General features: G+C 43.9%; 2 pseudogenes; one reads left to right on the top strand and one right to left on the bottom strand.

Annotated features, from left to right (window-relative positions):
• The first annotated feature begins 7944 nt into the window (after positions 1-7944).
• Positions 7945-8449, top strand: LOC107182189 (annotated as a pseudogene).
• A 3419-nt stretch (positions 8450-11868) lies between these two features.
• Positions 11869-14702, bottom strand: LOC102770158 (annotated as a pseudogene).
• Between the last annotated feature and the right edge of the window lie 2238 nt (positions 14703-16940).

The following is a 16940-nucleotide window of genomic DNA, read 5'->3' on the forward strand; positions in this document are numbered from 1 at the left end:
TCACAACATTTGCACTCTGCCTCTAGTCACTGGGTTCCCCAGGTCACAAATAGCCTTCTCTCTCTTTCAAGGAAGCGTAGAGTTTAGTGCTCTTTGAACTTGTGCTGGTTCAACAATTTCCCTGTTGACTGCCATTATGGTGACCTAATACAAAGCCACCAGCCACTGCTGTGCATGCCCAAAGCCCTGTGGTGAATCCCCTCTGACAACATTTCCTCTCCCCACAAGATGGGGAGAGCAAATTACAATTGGGTTTGAAAGGGGTGGGTAACTTACCTTGTCCCTGGGGTTTTGACAGCCTCCTGTTGCTATGCCCACTGACTGGAGGGCTGACACAGCTCATTTCCCAAGCCTGGATTTACTGTGATCCTTTGTCACATCTCTTTCCAAGGGAGTTCTGCCCTTCCCGGCTGCAAACTGTCTCACCAGCTGAGCAATTTCACCAATTCGGGGTGGGTGCTATTAGTTTCAGCTGCTCACTCCATTTGCTCCGGGACACGACCTGGGACGCGTCTGCCTATATCGCCGCCATCTTCTCGAGTCTGCCTTCTTTTTAAATTACAACTTTGCCAACATCTGTTGGCTTGATGCCTCCAACAGTTACACAGAGAAAGGCATGGGAAAGAGAGGTGGCAAAAAAACAACCTACGTTGTTCCAAACATCATCCTAGACACCTGTAGGTTATAGATATCATCACTCTTGAGTAAGAAAGAAAAAATTGAGATCATAGAGGTCAAGTAACTTGCTTAATGACGGAGATATTAAGCGGCGGAGTCCAAGTGTGGGACTATCTCATGGGTTGGCAAACTTTTCCTGTAAAGGGCAGATAGTAAATATTTTGTTTTGTGGGCCATAGAGCCTTTGTTGCAGCTGCCCCACTCTTCTGTTGTAGTGTAAAGCAGTCCTAGACAATATAAAGGCATGTCGTAGGTGTATTCCAATACAATTTTACTTATGGACATTGAAACCAGAATTTCATAAAATTTTCATTTGCCTCAAACTATTAGACTTTTTTGAAAGATTTTCAACTATTTAAAAATGTAAAGACCAGTTTTAGCTTGCAGGTGTACACAAAGAGGTGATGAGCCAGATTTGGCCCATTGGCCACAGTGAACTGACCTCTGTTTTATCTGATTCCAAAGACCAGACAAGCCATTTTGACTTAGCGGGTTGTTTTATCTAAAGTTCCATGGAATCAAAACCTCCTCGCCAAGCAAGACTTGGCTTTATGCTCAACATGCTTTGACTGTTGAAACCTTTGGCATGTAGTGAAGGGGTGGTGAATGTGTGCATGTGAGTGTGAAAGAGAGAGACAGAGAGAGAGAGAGGGAGAGAGAGAGAGAGAAGAGAGGAGGCAAAATTAACAGATAACAAAAAAACATTAACTCAGTTTCCTCTTATACCAACTGACAAATTATTGACCTTTCCATTTTCAAAACCTAGGATGTTGTGTTACTTGTTTTCTAAAATGGGAGGAAATTAAAGTAATGTCAACATTTGAATTTATTGTTTTGTGGGCAAAGAGAGAATTTTCCAACTGTTTGCCCTCTGGTAGATGCACTTCAATGGTTGTCTAACCTGGAATATTGTGAATACTGACATTGGTTAATGAGTGGTCATAGAGCGATTTGCAGATGTAGTCTGCTGAGGTTTGTAGATAGTATCTGCTGATGTCCTGCATGCTATCTGCTGCTTCATTAGGTTCTGGGGATGTCAACTCATGGTCCAGGAGGCACAGCTGTGTTTATAGCTAAATCAGGAGGAATCCTGGCACAGATTCATCCAGGGCAGGAAGGTCCCATTGAGAGGCATGCATGAAGACAGGAGAAGATGATAGACACCATAGCATTTTAAACTGCAAGGAATCCTTAGGCAAACCCAACTCATGAGAAAATAGACACCCAGATGTTAGCCCGTTAGTGCTGAAGACAAGGCTGGTATCTGTACAAATATTAATTTTTCCCTTTATCTAGTATCAAGGCCTGTTTAAGATTGTTAAAAGCCTGTAAACTTGGTTTTTTCATATAGAATTCAAAAGAACAGTATCAAACCATGAAATGACCGGAGGAAGTCCAAAAGAGTTCTAATTTCCCCCACTATGACTATTTCTGGTACTTTACAAAATAAAAGTCAAATTTAAAGAATGAGTTTTTTGTTCCTACTTTGTGAGTGCTTTGAGCAAGGGGATGATTTTCCCAGGCCTTCCCAAAAACCTCTAGGTTAATTTTTGGTGACATTGCTAGGGAACTCCCATGAAATCTTGCGGGTCCATGGAAACCATGTGTAAGTCTCTAACGTATTATGTAGATCACGGAAGTCCTATCATGTGAAAATGTTCTGTTCCAAAAGTTCCTTGGAACTTTGGATGCATTTTTCTTACAGAACAATGTTCCAAGGGATGGTTATCTTCCCAAGCCATCATAAAAGCCTATTGGATTCCCCAAGTGGCTGAGCTGGAATGAAGTGCTCGGAGGCCCAAGCTTTCAATCCTTTGCGAGACAGCTCGATGGATTGGGAAACTGGTAGAGGCTCTGCCATATCCTGTCCTCCTCCTTTTGGGAGAACTTGGCGGCCCTTGAGTGGTGAGAGGGAGGAGGGCCTGTGGGAGTGGGGCCTTGGTGGGGAAGCTAAGGTCCCCTTTGGAAACAGCGGAGGAAGGCTCCATGTTAAAGGGGAAAGGAGGAGACAGGAAACCTCCATTAAGTTGTTTATAAGTTGAATTGTTTCTAAGGCCGGAACTGACAACTGTGTTTTTACAAAGTAAAAAAGGATGCAATGAGTTCCACAGCCTCCACTCAGGCATATACAATGCTGAAGTAGATCAGAGTGAATTTTTCTTTGGATAGGTAGTTTAAAAAAAATTGAGTGTTGGGATAGTGTATAAATCCTTTCAATTTGAAGATTCTTGAAGGCTATTGCTGATGCCATTGGAAGAGGATTGTCATATTCATGGACTGTGCAACTGTTCAAATCACTGCCTAAGCAAGGAATTATTTTGTTTTTGCTTCTCCACTTAGACAAGGGAAAATGGTGTGTTTGTTTTTTGTGGGTTTTTTTTGCATTCTATCAGCTGGGCTTTTATTGTTTTCTCATGTGACGACAAATGTTCTTTGAGAGGTGGGGTCTTGTTTGAGGAAATGTCAAGCTGTCTCGTGTAGATTTATTGGTGGTTGTGGCAGGTGCCAAATGTTTCAAGAAGTTGGTGTATGCAGTTTTTCCTCTGTCCCCTGGAAGATTTTTCTGGAACCAGGATATGTTCTCTGCAGGAAGAAAGCAAATGTGCTACACTCAAAATAGTGAATGACGGAAAAACCTAGAGAAAGCTTGTAGTGGATGGATTTACATCATCTGAAAGGTATTTTATGCACCAAGTTCCAAAGTTAGAGAAGTCCGCTAAACAAGGAACTTTCATTTAAGGCCCAGGCTTGTGGTATATGGTGTCTGGGTGGGCTGAAAAGGCATGATTTATGGAGTATCATAGGTCTTGCTGGCTCTCAAATACTTGCGTCCAATGTCTAGAAATTCCCATCTTTGACACAGCCCCGAGTAAGCACTGACAGCTTTACTTTCCCACTACGTACCCGCATGAGCAGGTCAAATTCAGCGTGAACCTCTTGGCAGGGAATGTTTTGGAGGCTTATGTTTTATCTTAAAAATTGCTGGACATGTTGCATCCTTTCCATGACACATTCATTTTTTTTTAAATTTTAAAAATGTCACCCATCCTCCAATCTTTGAGTGAAACTGATGTTCCAGGAAGATGCACATGTTTGTCCTGCAGCCCTGAGCACTCCCCCAGGCACTGTCTCTTCAGGAGGGGAGAGTCCTGCTCTGAGAACTAGGACTGAAGTCCTTGTCCAAGTGGTGATCCAGCCGTTGTCCTTTGAAATGTACAGACCCTCCCTTGGAACAGTGACATGTGAGTTCATTTTTATGTTAGGAGGAAGTTATTTGTCACAGGAGTTCATTGTCATTTTGGAAAAGAATACTGAGGTTACTGAGGGATTAGGAACTAGAAATCTTTAGAGATGGATTAAAGGAAGGATTGAAAATATTATCCTTGGGAGGGTAACTTCTGTTGGGGAACCGATGTTGAAGGGGGAAGAGGGCCGTGGGCTGAGGAAGAAGATGAAGAAAAATGATGGAAGTGTAAGTGGCAAATTTGGCCTGATATTTTTTAATGGCTTTCAATTCTTCCAAATCTAGCTCCTACCTTAATTCCATTGCTTAGCTCCAACTTCAACACTTCTATTCCAATGACAACACCTCTACCTGGAGACTCAAGGTAACGCACCCGCAATGCTAACTGCCCGTGAGGGACTCCGCCCACTCCCTCCTCCCGCTGCATTTCCACCTGCTTCTTTACCATTAGATGCTTTGGCTCAGCCCTGACACCACCAACTATTGGCCTCACTGCCCCAGCCAGAGCCTTCCCCAACCTCTCATGCACACATCCAGTTGATCATAAAATCTAACCAAATAGCCTTGGAAACAAACTTTATTCTCTGAATAAATTATCTTTCCTGCAGGAAAAATTCAAAGGGCTGAATGGCAGAAAGTTTAATAAAGAGCCACTTCCAGAGTAGGGATGAGAAAGCTAAGAAAAAATAATGAAAGACCCAAGGACAACCGTGGGATGCTGTTAACACCTTAGGAAATAAGGGAAGGTGGTTGTGGAATTCCCCAAAGTACCTTACGTGTGAGCTTGGAACTGTGGACTAAGAGCCACCCAGATGGGAACTGAAATAGTGCAATGCAGGCAGGAGGGGAGGCAGGAGGGGAGCTGGGGAAAGAATCACCCTCCCTGCTCTCCCTCCTCCCACCCCCTGACCTTCTACCAAACATCAGAGGATGGAGGAATTTAGTGCCATAGGCCATAGGGTCAGGCTCCTGGGCACAGAAAAGTCAGAGACTGGAGCAAAAGGGACCTGGTGGGATAAGCAGCAAGGGGACAATCACCACCCCAGATTCATCTCCTCTAGTTAATACTTGAGAATTCAGCCTCAGTTCAAGATCATTATCTTTTTCCTGGATGGTGGAAAAATAACCTTCCCAATTGTCCTAATTGTCCCCATGTTGCAATTTCACTTTATTTTAAAAACCAACATTTTAAAAACAATGTTAATGCTGACAGATGTTGCCCAGGTGTAAGATACATCCTAGGGGTGGGGTGGTTACTCACAGCCAGCATAACACTTGACGGCTGTGACTCCTTTCCTATGCACTCCCCCTCAAGAGTACACAGGGGACTGAATATAGAACTGATATTACATGATGGTTCAGGCATTACCTACATTTCAATAAGAAAATTCACTTGCCAACTCTGTGTTTAAAAAAGTATTAAAAGCATCATCCTGGGGCACAGTGCATATCCACAGCGGGTGCTCAACAGATATTTGTTGAAAGGATCAGGGATACTTATGACACACACAATGGTGGGTCTTTGCACATAATTGTTTTCAGGCTGGCAGCTTCCCATTGTCAAAATGTTCTTAATATGGTGGAAAAGGTCTTCACTGACCCAATTTCCTATCCCCATCCTGACCTTCGAGATCTCTTCTTCCACCTCTTCCAACACCACCTGTTCCTCAGCTCCTTATCAGCCCTTGGAGAACACTCTTAAAGCAATAATCTCTGTGCTCTTTGTACACTCCCTTGACATTTAACATTTTTATGCATGCTGGCCCAAATTCCAACTGCCGGCACCTGACATACTTTGCCCAAGGGCCTCTCTGACCACCGGAGCTCACTCTGCCCAGGCATGAGGAAGACTTGAAGTACCTGGGAGTTAATGGCCCCTGGAAGCATCTCTCACCAATGACTTTCAAGAATGGGTGTGTAGATACCTTCCTGCAATCCATCATGATGCTTACTTCTAAGAACAGATCATTAATTATTTGCCATGTGAATGAATAAATGAATGAGTGAATGGTTGACTGAGAAGATGAGTGAATGAATGGATGAGTTACTAGGTTTGTTTGTCCTATGTTAGCACTAGGACCAGAGAGAGAGAGTAAAATACCCCCTTTCCAAGGTATATTTTCTAAAAGTTTCTGGAAGTTTTCTTGTGAAGTTTCTCAGTAAGCTTTTCTGTAATCTGTGAGAAATGTGTGAATCAAGTTAAAAGGTGCATTTCGTTCTGCATGACTTTTCAGAAGGTTCTCTCAGGCTCTCACACTCACTTATCCTGTTGATAAGAGCAAATGGCCTACTGCATATGGTTCAGACGCACACTCACATCCAGTCCCTTCGAAGCGTCAGTCCTAGAACTCTCTGAGGCCCGCGACTGCCGCGGGAGTCAGCTAGGACATTGCCCAGTTAAACATTCATCCAGGATTTCATGGGGACTTGAGAATCATTGTTTTTGGCTGGGCTCCTGGGTTTGAGGTTTCTTCAAGTAGGACTCCGAAAAAGGATTTGGAAATGTCGTCTCTAATCCCAAAGTATGTATTTGGGAGGCTGCCTTCGCCATTACCCACCTAATAATTCAGGCTCCTGGGTTGTTTCACCCAAGTGCATTCATACCTTAGATAGAGTCACAGGGGACTGATCCAGGAGACAGAGTACCGGGTTCCAATGCTGGTTTCATTAGACAAATTATCTACAGCTTGCCGCCCCATTTTCCTTATCCTAAAATGCAATGGTTGGAATTGACAATCTCTACATCCCTGTCCAAATCTAAAATTCTGGGTGGGATTCTGAAATCTACTCTGCCACCAACAGTGTGTCCTCAGAGCTTTGCCCATTACTCATGAGAATGTCAATGTCTGGGTAAATAGATCTTTTGGGGTCAGCTCTAAAAAACCCAGAAGTACATATTGTATGTTGATTTTGGCACATGGACAAGTCTGAACAGGGCCACGTCAAGCATTTCACCATGATAGCTGCTGGAAGGGCCAAGGGAGGCGGTGTGGGCGAGCTGATTGGAATGAAGAGGACCAGCCCAAGTCCTGTGGCACAGATGACCCTGCAGAAGTGTGGGGAGGGGGTGGGGGTACTTGGGAGTGGATTTAGGAGTCATAAAAAAACCATTAGAGTCCATATTGGAAATGGCTTATGACACTGTCTCAAAGCCACATTCTCAGACAATAGGGAAAGCTGTAAATAGATTTGCACAGTTGTCCAAGCAAAGCAGAATAAAACCAAGGAAAGCCAAATTAAACAGGCTTAACCGAAGTTGTGGGTGAAATCGCTGAATGTTGCTCATGCCTTCAGAATGGGAAGCTCTCTTCAGAATACTCACAACAGCAGGTCTTTGGAGTAGCTATGGGCTGATTGGCTGGCTCCACCCTCCCACCAGGCCAGTTCAGCATAGAAGAACGAGAGAAAAAGACCCTTTCAAACGTGTGGCCTCACACTTTGGAGGACTTGTTTGTAGCATCTCTCTATTGTTACTCAAGTGATAAAATTTTGAAGATCATGTTAGACTCCCAAGCCCATGACTGAGAATTATACCACAGGACAGAATTATAATGATATGTTGGAATCTCAAAAAAACAATTTTATTTTAACATAATTTCAGACTTACTGAAAAGTTGCAAAATTGTACAAAAAATTCCTATACCCCCCACATTCATATTCAGTGTTCTACCAACCCTCTCTCCATCCCTTTCCCCTCTCTCTCCCCCCTCCTCTTTCTCTCCATATTTTCTTCTTCCCTTCCTTCTATCCTTCTTCCCTTCCTTTCTTCATATATAGGGTGCCCCCAATATACATTCTTTTGGGACACCTTGCATATATATACATATATTTATTTCCCCAGAACTATTTGAGGATAAGTTGCAAACATGACTTCTCTTTATCCTTAAATATTTCAGTGTATATTTCATAAAAACAAGGACACACTTATATACTCATAGTACCATTATAAAAAATCAAGAATCAGATTTTCGATTGTGCAGTCGCAGAGTCGCCAACAGTGTGCCAACAGCCTGCAGAACAATATGCCAAAGTTTTATTGCGACTACTGTGACACATCCCTCACCCATGACTCCCCATCTGTGAGAAAGACACACTGCAGAGAATGTGAAAGACTACTATCAGCAATGGATGGAAGAGTAGGCTCAGAGCCTGGTTGACAAAACAACTGCAGCATTTCAGCAAGGAAAGATACCTCCTACTCCATTCTCTACTCCTCTGCTGGGGCGATAATCCCACCTTCCCCAGTCTTCCGGGTCCACCTCGTATGATGCCAGCACCCCATATGGGGGGCCCTCCCATGATGCCAATGATGGGTCCTCCTCCTCCTGGGATGATGCCAGTGGGACCTGCTCTTGCAATGAGTCTGCCTATGGGAGGGCACATGCTAATGATGCCTGGGACCCCAATGATGAGACCTCCTGCCCGTCCCATGATGGTGCCCACTCGGCCTGGAATGACTCGACCAGACAGACAAGGAGAAAGGGGAGCCTCTTTCTAACAGGCTTCTGTTACTTGTTCTTCACCAGGAGATCGAGGTGCTGTGATTCTGGGTGTTTCTAACAGCATGACAAGGAAGACTCCCTCCCTCTTCCTATCTAAGAAAGAAGAGTTTTTGAGGGGAGTAGTGGGACAAAAAAAAGCAATTTTCATTTGTATTGTGAAATGTGAAAATAAAATGGTCAACTCTTAAAAAAACAAACAACAAAAATATCAAGAGTCAGCACTGACATTACCTAGTTTCTAGACTTCATTCACTTTCTCAATTGTCCCGATCATCTTTATAGCAAAAGAAAATTCTGGAGCACATGTTGCATTCATTTAACATAGCTTTCGTGTTTTTGAATATGGAAGAGTTCCTCAGTCTTTCTTTGTCTTTTATGATATTTTTGATGAATGCAGGCCAGTTATCTTGTGGAATGTCCCTCAATTTGTGTCCGTCTGATGCTGTGGAATTTCCTTTCAGCTCTATGCGCTGCCTCCTGAAGCACAAATGCCCAGCTGGGATTGACGGGCTGCAGGAAAGAGCTTCTCCAGCCCAGCAGTCTAGAGCTCACGCACACCCCCCTTCGCCCTGGCTTGGGGGTTTCTTCCCCTCCTCCTCAAACACGGTTTCTCCTTCTGCAAGGGTTGTGGGAAAATCAGATACTTAGCCTCTAACAATGCTATTAAAGGACTCTGGGCAACTCCACTTGCTCCCTGAGTTGCAATCTCTAATTTCCCTCTGGTTCTAAAAGAGTTGTGATTCTGGTGCCCACCAAATTCAGAAAAGTATGTCAGCAAACATGAACCTGACAGTGAAAAAAATGAAGGAACATACCTGAGGGCTGGAACTGAGTCCATGTGCATAGAGAATTCGTGGACAGTGCATGTGATTTAAGAAGCAAAGTAGCCGGTCAGAGAAAGACAAGTATCACATGATTTCACGCATATGTGGACTCTAATGAACAAAATAAACTGTTGAACAAAATAGATCCAGAGACACAGAAGCATGGAACAGACTGTAGGATCTCAGAAGGTGTTGAAGGCCTGGGATAAGGGGGGTAGAGGGGGTTAGAAGAAGTCAATGGAGGAAAAAGCGGACATGTATAATACTTCCAACTATAAAGATTAAAAAAAGGAGCAAATTTTGAAAAATATTACTCTATAGAAAATATCATAGTTTGCTATATTTTTCTGAGGATTTTGTTCACAAAAGTTCAAGGTCTCTGCACTAGTATTTTAGGAAACATAGCCCTTGAATCTTCATTCTATCAAACTGATTTCACCTGAGGGCACTGCCTTCTTTTGTAGGCCCGTCCCAAAGTCCTCTGGGACTTTGAATTTTTGCCTTACTGAGTCTACATCTTCTTTCTTCTCTTTATAAAAGCCAGCAGTCTCCATAGGAAAATCCTGTGACAGATTATGAAAGGGGGAGTGGATGGTGTGTTTGTCAATAGTGTCCAGCATGAACCCTGGCAGATGGGGTCTTCCATTGTTGCAGAGATGAGGCCTGAGATTTCTTCCATGTCGTTACCTTCCCATTTTGATTCTACTTCATGCTGCGCGGAATAACGTCCCGAATCAATTTCAAAGCTTCTCAGGAAGAATGAGTCACATTTAGGTGGTTTCCTCTAAAATCTATCCTGAAACAGCTGGCAACATTACCAGTTTCTTATAATTCCTTCCAGAGACATTTTGGAAACATTCTATATCCATCATATACACATACGCATACACGTACACATACACATACACATACACATACACATATACATATACATACCATATACATATACAAGTATACACACATATATACTTTTATTCCACCCTAATGGTGCCACATTATATATAAAATTCTGTATTTTCCTCTTTTTCTTCTAATGGGGCATTTCTGCGATCTGATCCATATCAGTACAGGTAGGTTGGCTCATTCTTCTTTTGTGGGGTGTGTGTTTGTGTGTGTGTGTGTGTCCAGATTCTTTTGATTTATTTGTTTTTGTTCTTTTTTTTTTTTTAAAGAATGGGGGCTCAAGTATAAGATGCAGATTTTTAAAAGAGTTTTTGTTTGTTTTTACAAAAGAAACAAAAATAAAACAAAAAACTCCTATACATTCCGTAAAAATTGATAGAAAAGCACTTGGCCAGAACAGCAGAACGGACAGCAGCCCCAAACCCCGCACCCCACACCCTCACAATGTGGTCTCCAGGGCGAGAGGCCAGTCTGCACAGGACAATGCTGAGGCCACTTCTCCTTTCTCCCAGAGCTGTCCCCTGTCTGCCCCCCTCCCCCAAGCCCCTCCTAAAGACATGTGGAACCAGATCTCCAGTTTCCCTCTATCTTTCACACACCACTGTTATTTCATAAATTTTTATTTTACATTTTTTTACACCAATGTTACAAAAAGGTGGGAGGGAAGGAGAGGCAGGCAGTGTATTTTATAGCTATAAATGGGTGTTGGGGAGATAGGGATTGGGGCAAACAAAACACACATGGTCACTATGGAAACATAGAGTTTCATAGCAAAACGTGGTGGGAAGCAGGCCTTAGAGACAAGAAGGGTGCTTAGTGGCTTTATTCTCAGGGAGAGATGGTGATGTGCAGGTCACTGACACAAGTTATGTGACCTGTCAGGGAGGGAAAGGACAAGGGAAAGGAACAGAAATGCACTTTTCTTCCCTGGCTGGTGTAGCTCAGTTGGTTGGGCATTGTCCTATGCACCTAGGGTTATGGGTTCAATTCTCAGTGGGGGAGGGAGGGCATGCAGGAGGCAGCTGATCCATGTTCTGCTCTCACATTGAAATTTCTATCTTTCTCCCTTCCTCTCAAATGAAAATATTTTTTTTAAAAGAGCGAGTTAGGGTTCAATTTCTACAGCATGTCCACTGAGTTTATGGGGCAATGACCAAGCTCTGACGCTGTGACACGCACTGACCACCAGGGGGCATATGCTCAGTGGTGCAGTGGTGAGGGAAGGAGGGGGGGGGGAGGGGGGGAACCACATGGTGATGGGGTGCCAGCATCCAGCATTTGTTCCTTCCGCACCCGGCTCGGTGACCGTCGCCTCCTCTCCTGACCCCCCTGGGGCCTTTGGGCCCCAGGCTGGAATAGGGAACTGGGGGTGGGTGGTGGCGGACACAGCCCCTTTCCCAGGGGGGCCGAGGGCTGGCCAACCTCCGGCGCCCTTTCCCTCCCCGCCCGCAAGCCAACCTCCTGTGGTCCCTCCCCCCATTCCTCCTCCTTGGCCAGCAGACCCCAATAGGCCTGGCTGCGATTGGCCTGGCCCTGATGGCCCTGATCCCAGGCCAGGCCTAGGGACTCCATCCGTATACTAATTGGTGCACCGGGCATCTAGTCATCATCATCATCATCATAATAATAATAATAGTAATAAATAAATCAATAAAATATTAAAAAAAAGAAATCAAGTTTTCTAAGGAAGGAATCTACTGAGTGTAGGCATGTCCTGTTAGCATGAAGCAGGGGTTAAACATTGCTGCTTTCTCTTCAAAGCCTCTGGTCACTCTTAAGAACTTCTTGTTTTGATTTGTCTACAAGAGTCGGCACAGACCTCAGACCATTGACAATGTCCTTGTTTTCCAAAGTAGATCTCATTCAGCACACTTCTGATTTTGTTTTCCATGTCCTCTACCAGGCTCCCAATATTGGCTATGTGTGGGAGCAGTCGCTGGCAGTTTCATCTTTCTCTGTCTGTCTGATCGAGCTGCCTCCAGGGTTCATGGTGCCAGAGCTGGATTTGCTGGTTTGCAGCCACAGCATCACTGTGGAGGCCAGCTTGCGACGGGCGATGGGACCACTGGATTTCTCCTGCACTGCTGCCATGTGGGTGGAATCCCAGCAGCCTTTGATATTCTCTGATCCGTCTCCGGCCCTCTTTATGAGGATCACTCCAGCAAAGCCATGAGCCAGATCCCAGAGGTAGGCAGATGAGATGCCATCTTGAAAATACAGGTCTCGATGCTGGTCAAAGACATTGTTGGCTGCCACCTCCAGCTTTCTCAGTCGAGCAGAAGGCATGGCCTCATTTTCCAGCGGATGGTCATATCTGTTACTCCATGGTGACCTGTAGGAGTTCCCATCTCTGTTGTGTCACACAAAAGTTAACCCTTTCCCACCACCTTGTTTCTGGCAATTTTCAGTGGCTGGTCAACAGAAGACAGGAGATCTTCATACAGACGGGACCAGGTCATTCAGGCTGCTGAGGTTTATCTCCATTTGCCTCATTAAGTCGAAGGCACAGTTCAGTTGATCACTTGTGGTGGCATCTGTGGCTGTCTTGGCCCCAGCGTCTGTCACCTCATTCTTCTTAACAATTGCATGTTATTCCACTGTAGGGATTTCCTGTACATTATTTAGCTGGTTTCTTACAGCTATTACAGGCAATTCTGTTATACCTCATTCTGCACATGTGCAAGTATATCTGTAGAATAAATATCTAGAAACGTTATAGCTAGGTCAAAAGATATATGCAATTTGAATGTGGAAATATTTAAATAGGTTTGAAAATGATCAGTATAAAGGGCAATTGGTTTGGGCCAAATGCATCCCTTGGGAAAATAGGATATATTGCACTAAAAGCAGACATGTGGCCACACATCTGTGTGCTTTAGTTCAGTAACGCACAGGGGTGAGTTAGGACAGAAGTACATTACAACACTACTCTTCTGGAGCTAGTGACTCCAAGGTGATTGGTAAGTGTGTGGTCAGTGTTTCTGAAGATCTGCCTCTAGCCGCTGATATGGTCCATAAGTTGCATCTGAGCTTATGACAGATACCAGGCTCCTGGGAAAAGTTCAGCATCTTCCCATTGAGAAGGGAGGCTTCATCAGCTCTTACCCCAGAAGCTTGTAGTCCCAAGGCAAGTAGTCTCTGGAAGCCAGGATTAAGCTATAAACTTGATGATGAAGGAGCAATCTATGAGACTAAGTAATAAATCAAAGCCAGAGCAGTAACAATGAAAACAATTCTCCATTCAGATAAGAGCCTGGTATCTCTGGAGCTCCATTCTCCCACCTCCTGCCCCATGACATCAAAGAGTTGGGGTGGACAATGCAAGAATTGGGCGTCATAAAATTAAGAAGCTTTTCTGTTGAAGGTGTCCCACCCCTTGCAATCAACTTCCTTTGGAACCTCAAACCATAATATTTCCAGGGCAGAGTTCGCAAACACCAGGTGATGTGCCCAGAAGGAACAAGATGTTTGTTTCAACAGGGAAGATCCATAAATCTAAGATACCACCTCTGGTAGCTGGGCACCCCTTTTCTAATCTCCTGTACTTTAACACATGAAGCATTTCCTCATGTGTTAGCATGGGAAAGATCGAGGAGGAAATGAGGCTGGAGGGGAATGGTTGAATTATCCAGAGTAGACACAAGAAAGTAGAGTGAAGAAAGAGCTGTGGCCTCCCATTTATCTAAATTTATTCCTTTATCAAACAAGACAGAAAATGGACCTCTCTTTTCCTGAGTTAGTGTTTCTAGAGATCAGGAAGTACAGTGCACAGCAGTTAAGTCAGAGTCATGGATTCTATACCCAGCTCCCTCACTCTCCCAGTGACCATGGACTTAGCCCAAGGAGGCTCAGAGTCTACATTTATAAAACAGGGGTAATAACAGTACACTTATCTCAAAGATAATGTGGGTAGAGACAACATACTGCCTGGCACATACAAACTAGTCAATAACTGTCGGCTGTTCTCATTAATATGAATCTCACAGAGTCAGCTGTGTTGCAACTTGGTTTGCACCAAAGCCAATCCCTTATTGTCACAGTCCCTTGGGGAGCATCATTGCTTTGGCTTATCCTCCTTGGATCATGTGTGGCTTCCATATATACAGACACGGTGCAGGTAATAGCATTGGATGGCAGGAATATGCAATGCAGTTGTACATAACTGGACATTAGGCTAGTGGTTTTTAAAGTGTCTCTTTGAACCATTAGCAACTTATTGCTGCAGACCTCATCAATCAAAATCTCTGGGGTATGGCTGCCTCCCTACCCCGCAAGGCTCCAGGTGATATGAACATGTGAAAAACACTGATCTAGACTCTGGGATGCATTGAAGTCTCCTACTTCACACAGGAAGAGCTGGAGTGAAGAAAAAAATCCAAGAGGTCATGCTCATAGCTCATGGCCTAATTTGGGTGAGTGGTTTAACAGTCTTGCCTGTTCTTGAATAGTCTCCTCTTTGGCTGGGAACAACTTGTCAAGCTGCAGATATCTCCTTTCCTTTCTCTCCCTGCTGCTCTCCCACAAGACACAAGATAGTTCCTGCCCAGGCATCTCAGATTACCATTTCTTCCTTAAAGCCAATTAAAGGTCTCTAATCCCTCCTGTGTTTACCTAAAGGATCAATTTGATTGGAAAGGATGAATGGGAAGGGCAAAATCCTAGAAGGGCTTGGGAAAGGAAATTTCTGCTCCAGTGGTGGGAACACACCCTTTCTCACTAAGCTTATTATGAACTGGTGCATTTTTTGAATTAGAATTCTCCATCCAGCCGGCCTCTTTTATCGAAAGCCTTGGGTTATGCTTTCAAAGGCAGTGTCTGTCTTTATTTACCCTTAGTATTAATACTTTTGAGATTCGCCCCTTGCCCCCAAGTCATCTCAGCCTCTCCCCGAGTAATCAGTTTGAATCATATGAAATATCCATGTTTGTAGGTAGAAAGCAGGTGGATATCAGCAATGTCTTATGATTCAACTTAATATATGCACTCAGGTCATTTCCTGGGATCCATCATTCTGCCTTCCTCACAATTGAAGGCAGATGGTTTTTAAGGACTTCTAGGCACAGCAGATCATCTCCCTTGTGAGACCACTTAGGGTTTGCCAATTACTTGCTAGGGTTTTTGTAAAAATAAGTTAATCTCCAAGTCTTACTTCCCTCCTCTGTCGAGTGGGGATGTGTCACTCTCCTTATAGGTTCACATAGGATTAAATGAGAAATCTGCCTACAGTGTCTGGCGTGGTGCCTGACTTCTAACTGGTATCAGATACATTAGTGTCCTATTTCAGTGAGGCTGGAGGTAATATTTTTTTTTTGAGGTAATATCCTTAAAAGTCATGTCTCTGCCTCTTCTCTGTTCTACATATCTACTGATGGTCAGTCTCCAAGTTATAATTGTTACTCATCTAGAAGTGAGGGGTCTGGACATGTTTGTAAAGGCCCTCACACATTATGCGTGGTTTTGAGATGGCAAGAGAGTGAAATATTTTTCTGTCTCAAGTCACCATTATTCTTCTTCATTTCAGAGAAATGTCAGATTAATTTATTTATGTGTTTTGGAATCTTAATAGAAGAGCAAGCAGCTCAATAAATGAACGCAGAGAGTTCCGGTCTCATCACTAACCAGATTGTGCAACCTCAGAGGATCGGCTTACTCTCTGAGTGTCTTTGTTTTCCTGGCCTGGAAACGAGGCTTGTACATATGCCTCAATCTCCCTCAGTGAGGATGAAAGAGATGGAGCTAGTGCTTCATGAACGTGCTTTGAACTTTAGGAAGGCAGAGATGTTACACAGATACAGGTGTTATTACATTACATAAAAACCATCATTTTTCTTTGGCAAAGTCATGACACCAGGAAAACCTATCTTCTATTAAAGTTCAAAAGCAGAATGAGGCAAGAAAAAACAATTTTTTAAATTTGTTTTACGGTAGAACCATCATCACCCCAGAGATGTTTTGGAGGGTGTAACAGGAGTATTCTCAGTGGTCTTTAAGAGCAAAGTTAAGAGCTACCTGCACTTGGTGCTTCCTTTACTACACAGGGGTGAGAGTCCTGACGGATTGTCTTTCTGGTTAATTACTAGATGTTCAAAAAGGTGAGTGGAAACCTGATACTCTGCAAGTTGAACTGTTGACAAGTGACCCTGTGAGTTTTCAAAGGCAGGTGGTGATTGGAAATATGCATGTGTTCCCAGCCAGTTTTGCTTATGGAGTCATTCTATGCTTGGAAGTAAACAAAGGAAAGTAATCCTACATTCCAATCAATAAAACGGCTTGCCCTGTGCTTGTAAAATGTTCTGTGTTTTATTTGTAAATTGAGAGTTGAATAATGACAGGTGTATGGTACCATGCATGAGCAATGAGTTGGGAAGCCTCACTTTCCTGACTGTGAAGCTGTTTGTATCTGTAGAAAAATGGGAGAGTGGAGAAACTAAGATGGCGGCATAGATAAACACCGGGAAATTGCTGCCTCTCACAACAATTGAATAACACCTCAAAAACACAATACGGACATCATCCAGAACCACAGGAAGGCTGGCTGAGTGTAAATTCTACAACTAGAAGGAAAGAAAAGCACACTGAGAGCCAGAGGAGCTGCGGAAGTAAAGCGCAGAGGTAGGGGGCTCGTGCGAGTGGGAAGGGTCTGGCACCTGAGGACGCGGCTGTCCTTTTGAATCGGGAGGGAGTCACAAGCTCCCGAAGGCTCTGATCTCCGGTTCCGGGAAGTCTCTGGGGACCCAGGACTCATACGGGGAGAAACTGGACTGTCTGGCAGCGGGCGGTCTTGAGGGT

Source organism: Myotis davidii, unplaced genomic scaffold (genome assembly GCF_000327345.1).
Source record: "Myotis davidii unplaced genomic scaffold, ASM32734v1 scaffold32, whole genome shotgun sequence".
In the NCBI taxonomy this organism is placed as follows: Eukaryota; Metazoa; Chordata; class Mammalia; order Chiroptera; family Vespertilionidae; genus Myotis; species Myotis davidii.